The sequence below is a fragment of the Bufo gargarizans genome, chromosome 2 (genome assembly GCF_014858855.1).
Source record: "Bufo gargarizans isolate SCDJY-AF-19 chromosome 2, ASM1485885v1, whole genome shotgun sequence".
In the NCBI taxonomy this organism is placed as follows: Eukaryota; Metazoa; Chordata; class Amphibia; order Anura; family Bufonidae; genus Bufo; species Bufo gargarizans.
Genome location: NC_058081.1, coordinates 686,711,428 through 686,723,107, shown reverse-complemented (window position 1 = coordinate 686,723,107; position 11,680 = coordinate 686,711,428).

Sequence of the window (11,680 nt, the reverse complement as noted above, 5' to 3'; positions counted from 1 at the left end):
TTGGGGGCTTATGTGAAAAAGCAAAGGACACAAGCTTTAGATGCCTTACTGGCGACCATAGCCCGCCTTGAATCCTCCCACAAAGAATCACAGGCTATACGCACCTTAGCAGAGCTAACTGAAGCCAGAACGCGTTTAAAAAATTTATTGAATGTCACTTCTGCAAAGCTGGTACTGCGCTCACGTTTTAAAGCCTATGCCCATGGGAATAGAGGAAACAGACTGATGTCGGCCATTGCCAAGAAGCAGTTTTCTGACTCCTTTGTTTCCTCTATTAAGGACTCCAAGGGTAAGGTACATTAATCCACCCCAGATGTCGCCAAGGCGTTTTGCACCTTTTATGAGGCTTTGTATAATTTACCCCTTCCCAATGGGACTACCCCCGGTAATCTCTCTGAAGCCACAGATAAATTTTTGCAGACCCTGAACCTCCCTTCCATATGCTCATCCAAAGCTTCCCTTCTGACTAGACCCATCTCTGACTCAGAAGTTCGTAAGGTTCTCATGTCTATCCCATCAGGTAAAAGCCCCGGCCCCGACGGATTCTCCATTGCGTATTATAAATCCTTTCAGGATGTTTTAATCCCACGTTTCAAGAATTTGTGCAACTATCTTCTGACTGGGGGCTCCCTTGCTCCTCACTCCTTATTGGTGCACATTACTGTCCTCCATAAGGAAAACAAGGACCCGACTTGCTGCAGTAACTACAGGCCGATATCTCTGCTTAATAATGATGTGAAGTGGTGGGTGAAGATCTTGGCTACTAGGCTTCAGGATGTTCTGCCTGACATTGTACATGAGGAACAAGTAGGTTTTGTCCATAGCAGACAGGGGTCTGAAAACACGGTGCGGCTTCTCCATCTTATAAATTGGGCCAAGAGATCCTCTAAGCCTTTGGTCTTGGTGAGTACAGATGCGGAGAAGGCCTTCGACAGGGTCAGCTGGCACTTTATGTCGCGGACCCTGTCGAAGTTTGGCCTCCCAGACCAGTTTATTAGTGCCATTAACACCCTATATTCGGCCCCCTCTGCCATGGTCAAAGTCAATGGAGCATTATCCCCATCATTTCGCATCACCAGTGGGACGAGTCAAGGGTGTCCCCTCTCTCCTGCACTATTCATATTAGTGATGGAGACCCTTTTGTGTAAAATTAGAGCAGACCCGGTCATTAGAGGCCTCCAGATTGGCCCCTATACTCATGTTACTGCAGCATTCGCGGATGACCTTTTAGTCATGACCTCCAACCCTACAGAGGCCTTGCCCAAATTGTTGAATATATTTGAGGATTTTGGATTCGTATCCAATTTTAAAATAAATTATGGGAAATCCATGGCACTTAATATCTCTTGCCCCCAAACTGTGGTCAATAATCTTAAGCGCAATACCCCATTTACCTGGGCCTCCAGAGACATTACTTTCTTGGGGACGCATATTTCAGCTAATGTCCAAAACCTGGCCTCCCTCAACTATGTGCCGCTCTTGCAAAATGTCCGCACCCATCTACAGAACCTGAAACTCCCATTTGTTTCGTGGATTGGGAGAAAGAATTACCTTAAAACTTTTATCCTCCCCAAATTTTTATATTTGCTGCAATCCCTCCCTATTTGGCTACCAAATTCATACTTCACAGAGGTCCGCCGAGTGTTCACACGCTTCCTCTGGAATGGCAAATCGCTGCGTATTGCCTATTCTATCCTCACCAGGGACAGGAGGTTTGGAGGCTTTGGGATGTCAGATGTAAAGTCATATTACGCTGCTGTTCAGTTATGTAGATGTGTGGCTACTCTATCCCGCCAATCTAGCTCCCTTTGCTCACGTCTTGAGTCTGTACTGCTCACCAACCAAGACCAGCTTACTTTGTGGGGTGTTAGGCCCTTCTCAGCCAATCATTACGCCTCCTCCCCGGTCTGGAAGGGAATGCTAGTAGAATGGTCCAAAATGGTCCAATCCCAACTGTTTAGCTTTCCTAATCCCTGTATGCCCCTCAAATTACTGCAAAGCTACATCCACCCTTCTGTGTCAAACCCCTCTGGGATTTGGTCTAGGCTTGCTGACTTGTCCCTGCGGGATGTCCTTCTCCCAGACGGTAGTTTGCAATGGGACTTAATAATGGACCGCCCTGAGGTTAAAGCGGCTCCCTTTTTCCATTTGGCGGATTTCAAAAGAGATGCTAAATTGTGTATTGGACCCTTCGCTGGCAGCAGCTCCCCTTCTTGGCTTGAGAAGAAAGTCCTGGCTCCTAAGCCTCCCCTTAGACCATTATCCCAGATGTATAAGGAAATGCTTTCCTCCTTACCACCGGAGCTCGGATATGTGACCTCATGGGAACGAGAGCTTTCTTTGACCCTAACAGAACCGGAGAAAGCCTTTGTCCTGTCCCACTCGCACGGCTTCAGTCGTTGTGTGAGGATTCAGGAGAATTCTTTTAAGCTCCTTAGTAGGTGGTATAAAACACCTGAATTCTTACACAAGCTTAACCCTGAAATCCCCGTAGCATGCTGGAGGTGTGGCATAGAAACTGGATCCTTGTCACACATCTGGTGGCTCTGCCATAAGATCCAGCCGTTTTGGAAGCTGATAGAATCCCAGATCAATAGTGTATGCAAAACTAAGATCATCTTGGATGCCAAACTTATCCTATTATGGTGCCCTAATAGCACCCTAACTCCCGCTAAGAACAATCTCCCAACGATGTTGCTTACAGCAGCTAAATTACTAGTCCCCTTTTTATGGAAAACTGATTCCCCTCCGACTCTTCCTATGTGGACTGATAAGGTGGATCAAATCTACCGTTTTGGGGAACTAGCGCACTGGGAAACTAACTCACGCCACTGCTTCTTAAAGCTATGGTCCACGTGGAAAGTGCATAGGAATTTTTCCTAGTTTTCTACCCCCTCCTCCCCGATTGTTCCCCCCCTGTACTCTTTCTTTTCCTTTTGATGTATATCTCTGATGACGGCGACAATCGCTTGTATTGTTTACACATGATATGTAAGCTGGATGACTATCCTGAATCTTAATGTCACTGTACTGATGTCATGTGTGGGCGTGTGGCCTTGATTTTTACCTCAATAAAAAGAAATATGGTTAAGAATATAACTACCATAATACTGCTTCTATATACACGAATATAACTACTATAATACTGCTCCTATATACACAAATATAACTACTATAATACTGCTCCGATGTACAAGAATATAACTACTATAATACTGCTCCGATGTACAAGAATATAACTACTATAATACTGCTCCTATGTACAAGTATATAACTACTATAATACTGCCTCCTATGTACAAGAATATAACTACTATAATACTGCTCCTATGTACAAGAATATAACTACTATAATACTGCTCCGATGTACAAGAATATAACTACTATAATACTGCCTCCTATGTACAGGAATATAACTACTATAATACTGCTCCTATGTACAAGAATATAACTACTATATACCTTGATTCTGGATCCTAACCACGCTTGCAGACTCAAGAAGTCGCTTTCTGAATTTTTTGAGTTTAATGACACACCAGACTCCCCTCCCTCTCCATCCATACTTTGGGAATCCCATAAGGTAGTAATAAGGGGGGAACTTATCGCACTGGGGGCTCATGTGAAGAAACAGAGGACACAGGCACTAGATGCTTTACTAGCGGAAATTGCTCACCTGGAATCCTCTCACAAGGAGTCACAGGCCAGGCGTTGTATGGCAGATCTTACTGAGGCTAGGGTACGTTTGAGAAACCTATTAAATGTTACTTCTGCTAAGCTGGTCCTCCGCTCCAGATTTAAAGCCTATGCGCATGGGGATAGAGGAAACAGACTGATGTCGGCGATTGCCAAGAAGCAGTTCTCTGACTCCTTTGTATCCTCTATTAAGGACCCCAAAGGCAAAGTGCACAAATCCACGCCAGATATTGCCAAGGCATTTTGCGCCTTTTATGAAGCTTTATATAATTTACCTTCCCCAGAAGGTGCTACTACTGGTGATCTTTCAGAGGCGACAGATCAGTTTTTGCAATCTTTGGATCTTCCCTCTGTTTCTTCAACCAAAGCGTCCCAGCTGACTAGACCCGTTACTGACTCTGAGATTCATAAGGTGCTCATGTCCATCCCCTCGGGCAAAAGTCCGGGCCCGGACGGCTTTTCCGTCACTTATTATAAGACCTTTAGAGAGGTCTTAATTCCTCGTTTCAGGAATTTGTGCAATCACCTCCTTACTGGAGGCTCCCTAGCTCCTCACTCCTTATTGGCGCACATTACTGTTCTTCATAAGGAGAATAAGGACCCGACTTGCTGCAGTAATTATAGGCCGATCTCCTTGCTTAATACTGATGTGAAGTGGTGGGCGAAGATCTTGGCCACCAGGCTACAGGAGGTTCTGCCTGACATTGTTCATGAGGAACAAGTTGGCTTTGTCCATGGCAGACAGGGGTTGGAAAATACAGTACGGCTTCTCCATCTTGTGAATTGGGCCAAAAGATCCTCTAAGCCCTTGGTGCTGGTCAGTACCGACGCGGAAAAGGCCTTCGACAGGGTCAGTTGGCAGTTTATGTCGCGGGCCCTGTCGAAGTTTGGTCTTCCAGACCAGTTCATTGCAGCCATCTATACTCTATATTCGTCCCCCTCTGCCAGGGTCAAAGTAAACGGCTCATTGTCGCCACCATTTCGCATCACGAACAGGACGAGGCAGGGGTGCCCCCTTTCTCCTGCATTATTCGTTTTAGTGATGGAGACCCTTTTGTGTAAAATAAGAGGGGATCCTGATATTAAAGGCCTCCAGATCGGTTCCTACACACATGTTACTGCAGCTTTCGCGGATGACCTTTTGGTCATGACCTCCAACCCTAAAGAGGCCTTGCCCAAATTACTGAATATCTTTGAGGGCTTTGGATTTATATCCAATTTTAAAATTAACTATGGGAAATCCATGGCACTTAACATCTCTTGCTCGCAGGCGGCGATTAAGGCTCTTAAACGTGTGACTCCATTTACTTGGGCCGCCAGAGATATTACGTATTTAGGGACCCATATATCGTCCAATGTCCAAGATTTGGATTCCCTTAACTATACGCCGCTTCTGACATCTGTGCGAACGCATTTACAAAATTTGAAACTACCATTTGTATCCTGGATAGGGAGAAAGAACTACATTAAGACCTTTATTCTTCCCAAATTTCTGTATTTGCTGCAGGTGCTCCCTATTTGGCTGCCAAATTCATATTTTACTGAAATACGGAGAGTATTCACTCGCTTCCTGTGGAACGGGAAGTCTCCGCGTATAGCTTATTCTGTTCTCACAAGAGATAGGCGGTTTGGAGGTTTTGGGATGCCAGATGTGAAGTTATATTATACTGCCGTACAGCTCTGTAGATGTGTAGCCATTATGTCTCGCCAATCTACCTCCCTCTGCTCCCGTCTTGAGAATGCACTGTCAACGAACCAAGAGCTACTTACTCTATGGGGGATTAGACCTGTTTCAGCCAATCACTACTACTCCTCTCCGGTTTGGAAAGGTATGCTGGTTGAATGGTCTAAAATGGTTCAGTCTCACATATTTAATTTCCCTAATCCTGGTATGCCACTTAACTTACTACAAAGCCATATTCATCCTGCTGTGTTAAACCCCTCCGGGATTTGGTCTAAACTCGCTGGCATTCCTCTGCGAGATGTCCTTCTCCCGGATGGCAGTTTGAACTGGGATTCATTGGTGGATCTTCCCGAGGTCAGAGCTGCACCCTTTTTCCACTTAGCTAATTTTAAGAGGGACGCCAGAAAGTGTATGGGTTCTTTTACAGGCAATAGCTCCCCCTCCTGGCTTGAAAAGAAGGTATTAGCTATCAAGCCTCCCCCTAGGCCTTTATCGCAAATGTATAAGGAAATACTTTCTTCATTACCCCCGGAGCTAAACTATATGATCTCCTGGGAACGGGAGCTCTCTCTGTTACTTACGGAGCCGGAAAGGGCATTCATCCTGGCTCATTCACACGGCTTTAGTCGATGTGTTAGGATCCAGGAAAATTCCTTCAAACTTCTTAGTAGGTGGTACAAGACCCCTGAGTTTTTGCATAAACTAAACCCGCAGGTCCCTGAAATATGCTGGAGGTGTGGTACAGGTACTGGGTCTTTGTCGCATATTTGGTGGCTTTGTCACAAGATTCAACCATTTTGGAAATCAATTGAGGCATTGGTTAATCAAATATGTAACACTAAGATATTAATAGATGCTAAGCTAGTGCTATTATGGTGCCCTAACAGCTCTTTTACTCCTTCCAAACATGATCTACCTACGATGCTGCTTACAGCGGCTAAGTTACTTGTCCCCCTTCTATGGAAGAGTGATTCCCCACCGACTCTCCTTATGTGGACTGACAAGGTGGACCAGATTTATCGCTTTGAGGAGCTTGCACATTGGGAGACCAACTCACGGGCTCGCTTCTTAAAACTGTGGTCCCCATGGAAAGCCCATAGGAATTTTCTATGATAGAGCAGAAGTTATTTCACTTCCTCGTTTCCCCCCCCCCCCTCCTCCCTTCCCTCCCCCCCCCCCCCCTTCCTTACTGTTCCTCCCTCCTTTTTTCCTTTTTTATCTTTTCTTTATTATGTCTTATTGATTGAAGCAGGATTGCTTGTATTGTCTATACATGATATGTATGCTTGATGTCCACATGGCTACTTGTTGTCATCATTGTAATGTCATATGTGGGACTTGACCCAGATTTTTTGCTTTCTTTCAATAAAAAGAAATATGGTTAAGAATATAACTACTATAATACTGCCTCCTATGTACAGGAATATAACTACTATAATACTGCCTCCTATGTACAGGAATATAACTACTATAATACTGCCTGCTATGTACAGGAATATAACTACTATAATACTGCTCCTATGTACAAGAATATAACTACTATAATACTGCTTCCTATATACAAGAATATAACTACTATAATACTGCTCCTATGTACAAGAATATAACTACTATAATACTGCCTCCTATGTACAGGAATATAACTACTATAATACTGCTCCTATGTACAAGAATATAACTACTATAATACTGCTCCTATGTACAAGAATATAACTACTATAATACTGCTCCTCTGTACAAGAATATAACTACTATAATACTGCCTCCTATGTACAAGAATATAACTACTATAATACTGCTCCTATGTACAAGAATATAACTACTATAATACTGCTCCTCTGTACAAGAATATAACTACTATAATACTGCCTCCTATGTACAAGAATATAACTACTATAATACTGCTCCTATGTACAAGACTATAACTACTATAATACTGCTCCTCTGTACAAGAATATAACTACTATAATACTGCTCCTATGTACAAGAATATAACTACTATAATACTGCCTCCTATGTACAAGAATATAACTACTATAATACTGCTCCTCTGTACAAGAATATAACTACTATAATACTGCTCCTATGTACAAGAATATAACTACCAAGTCCGGTTCAGTTGGGAACTTTGTGTTTTCTGACATTAAAATGCATGGTAGATATTTGCATTTCACTTACCTATGCAGGGCATGGGCGCATGGTACATGAAGGGTATTTTGCACATAGGGAGCAGAGCGTAAAAGCCTCCGCAAACAATCAACACTGGATATCACTTAATGACGTGACCTCATGTATTTTGTATACTTCTGCTTGTCTCCCATTACACTGTATAATTTGACTGTGTACAGCTCTGTCTTGCATGGCAGAATGGATGCTCAACAGATGTGTTGAAACCTTTTGCTTGCTTACCAATAAAAAGAAATTTGACAAAGAATATAACTACTATAATACTGCTCCTCTGTACAAGAATATAACTACTATAATACTGCTCCTATGTACAAGAATATAACTACTATAATACTGCTCCTATGTACAAGAATATAACTACTATAATACTGCCTCCTATGTACAGGAATATAACTACTATAATACTGCTCCTATGTACAAGAATATAACTACTATAATACTGCTCCTATGTACAAGAATATAGCTACTATAATACTGCTCCTATGTACAAGAATATAACTACTATAATACTGCTCCTATGTACAAGAATATAACTACTATAATACTGCTCCTCTGTACAAGAATATAACTACTATAATACTGCCTTCTATGTACAATAATATAACAACTATAATACTGCTCCTCTGTACAAGAATATAACTACTATAATACTGTTCCTATGTACAAGAATATAACTACTATAATACTGCCTCCTATGTACAAGAATATAACTACTATAATACTGCTCCTATGTATAAGAATATAACTACTATAATACTGCCTCCTATGTACAAGAATATAACTACTATAATACTGCTCCTATGTACAAGGATATAACTACTATAATACTGCTCCTATGTACAAGAATATAACTACTATAATACTGCCTCCTATGTACAAGAATATAACTACTATAATACTGCTCCTATGTACAAGAATATAACTACTATAATACTGCTCCTATGTACAAGAATATAACTACTATAATACTGCTCCTATGTATAAGAATATAACTACTATAATACTGCCTCCTATGTATAAGAATATAACTACTATAATACTGCTCCTATGTACAAGAATATAACTACTATAATACTCTCCTATGTACAAGAATATAACTACTATAATACTGCTCCTATGTACAAGAATATAACTACTTTAATACTGCTCCTATGTACAAGAATATAACTAAAAAAGAAAAAATAATCACTGAAAAAATTGCCTAAATGGGAGGAAATGTTAAAAAAACCCAAACACTGTGGCGTGTTTATAACAGGGGGAGTGATCCGGACCACATGCACCACAAGGGCATCCTACACAAGATGGGATAATGTGTGGATGCAAATATAAAAATACATAAATCACTGCGAAAGGTGCACCACAATGATATGCAACTGACAACTCTGGCTAATCCTTCAAGCTGATGTTAAGAACTGAGACTTTAGCTATTGTATTCCAGTCAGGAACACATTGGAGCCATTTTGCACCACCATCAAGGTATCTCAGCGTGACATGGGTTCCTACCACTAGACTACCTGCGGTGTGTGAACACGGCCTGAGAGGTGCTAAGATACAACTTACAGCCAAGATCCAACATACCTCCATAGTGAGATCACTCAGGTAGTGGGAGAGATGATAAGGCTGTAAGCCCCGAATATAACTACTATAATACTGCCTCCTATGTACAAGAATATAACTACTATAATACTGCTCCTATGTACAAGAATATAACTACTATAATACTGCTCCTATGTACAAGAATATAACTACTATAATACCGCTCCTATGTACAAGAATATAACTACTATAATACTGCTCCTATGTACAAGAATATAACTACTATAATACTGCTCCTATGTACAAGAATATAACTACTATAATACTGCCCTGAATATACAAGAATATAACTACTATAATACTGCTCCTATGTACAAGAATATAACTACTATAATACTGCTCCTATGTACAAGAATATAACTACTATAATACTGCTCCTATGTACAAGAATATAACTACTATAATACTGCCTCCTAGCTGTGAGGACGTGTGTCAGTAGCTCTCCTGAGGCTTTGGATGTCTGGAGAAAGCCCAGGGCGGGGCCACTCTGGATGGGAATGCTCCCCAAGCAAGGCCCAGGCTTCAAGGCCTATTCTAGGAGATAATTCCCAGACTTCTCACCCCATGGATAAATATCCAAAAGTTTCTTTGGAAGGAAGGAATGTTCCGAGTGTTGCCAGTCCCAGTGCAGCAGGAAGCAAAGATGAAAAGAAAGTGTTGGAAGTAAAGAAGGAAACATCCCTGAGTAAGAGCATGGCTGCAGGTGTGCAATCCACCCCACCCGCAGTCAGACAGAGGAGAACATCCCTGGAGAAGCAGACCATGCAGGAGAATCTGCAACACCCTGTCCTGATGCGGTCTGACCGCACACGTTATGGGAGTGGGAACAGCGCAAAAGTCGCCAACACGACAGATGAGACCAGAGGGAGTACTGCAGGAAGGCTTCATGGGGCCACAAGTGCGCTCACTGGGACGAACCAGGGGCCCAGTCCCCAATCTGGCGATAGTGACCACGGCTGCACCAAGCCCAGTGCAAGGACCAAGCAGAGGGACGCCTGTGAGGAGCCATTCTGTGAGTACACTGCCGACACAGCCCCCCAATACTCAGTGTGCACCAGAACTAAGTCTGGCCGAGCGGATCCCAGCTCTGGTCAAGAGACTAGAGACATTAAAAAAGACAAAACTACAGCTGCAGAAACAGATAGATTGTGTCTATAAGTTAAAGGCAGCAAACCCCAACAATCAGGCTGTTCATGACAAGAAGCCGAGCTCCCTCGCTGTGCAGCTCGCTGACACTGTGCAGGACATGGAGGCTGTATTGGAGCAGATGGGACCAGTCGCTGAATCCTTCAGGAACCAGCAAAGATTTGAGGGACATGAGGAAAGACCTGCGCCAGAACCATCTCCATCTAAACCCAAGTCTCCAACCTGTCCAGATGACACCCAGCAGGCCTGTGCAAGACCAGTCCTCAGACCAGCCAGCTTCCCTTTTGAGAAAGGGAATTTGTACAGAGAAGTGGGAGAAAGTGTCCCCCTCCTTCTTCTCTAACATCTCGCGCGTGCGCACAGGCTGGCGCCAGTGTTCAGGTCATCGGGAGGTTGAGCGAAGTGCCGGCGCATGCGCACTTCGCTCCATGAAGCCGAACGGAGAAGTCTGCACGGGCGCATCAGGCACAGGCCTGTGCGCATGCGCGAGATGTTAGAGAAGAAGGAGGGGGGAGTGAGGGAGAGCCGGAGGCGTAACAAAGGATTCTGAGGCGGCGCTGATGTCAGAAAAGGAGGAGCAGGGCACGAACGGCGGCGGGTGCGGGCAGCATCTGGAAGACATGCACATCCCCTTGGGCACCTTAGTTGGATGAATGACAGGTTAGTTATAACATTTTTTTCACAAAATGAGCCTACAGATTTCAGTTATAAGACCACATTAGGAATCACTAAAGCTCCCTGAACATAACCATATTTTTAAATGGAGGGGCAAAAAACTGGTGACAGAATCCCTTTAAGGATGATGGTGGGGAGGGGGCTGTACAGTCTGATGCACAGCACTTCCCCCCTTTAGTTACACCAGAAGTATCAGACCCCATAGTGCAGGCGGTCAGCAGCCACCACAGCGCCCCCAAGTTCAGCAGGAGGGTGGAACTGGTGGTGTCTCCTCTGGTAATGCCTGGAGCCGTGGGTCACCATCCTTCACATCTAATGTGAACTATACAGGTCAGGCTTTTAAGAGGAGGAATGTGGTCAGGTTCAGACATAGAGGGGCCAAGGAGGAGTGGCCTGACAGGAGGTTTGTGGTCCGTGAACTTCTGTGCCACCAAATGGGTTTCCTGCCATCTAACATCCAGTGATAAACCTTCCTGACAGGCAGGGGTATGACGTCAGCTTTAAACTCATGTCTGACCTGGACCGCTTCTGGGCTCATTTCGCCTGGGTGAGAGATGCTGATGGCTGGAATAAGTTCAGCCTCATCCCCAGCTCTAGACCAGACACAGCAAACGTCACCATAATATTCTGGAACGAGTCGGTACCACACCAGGATATTGTTGTATGGCTAAAAAGACACTGTGACCTAATGTCAGATCT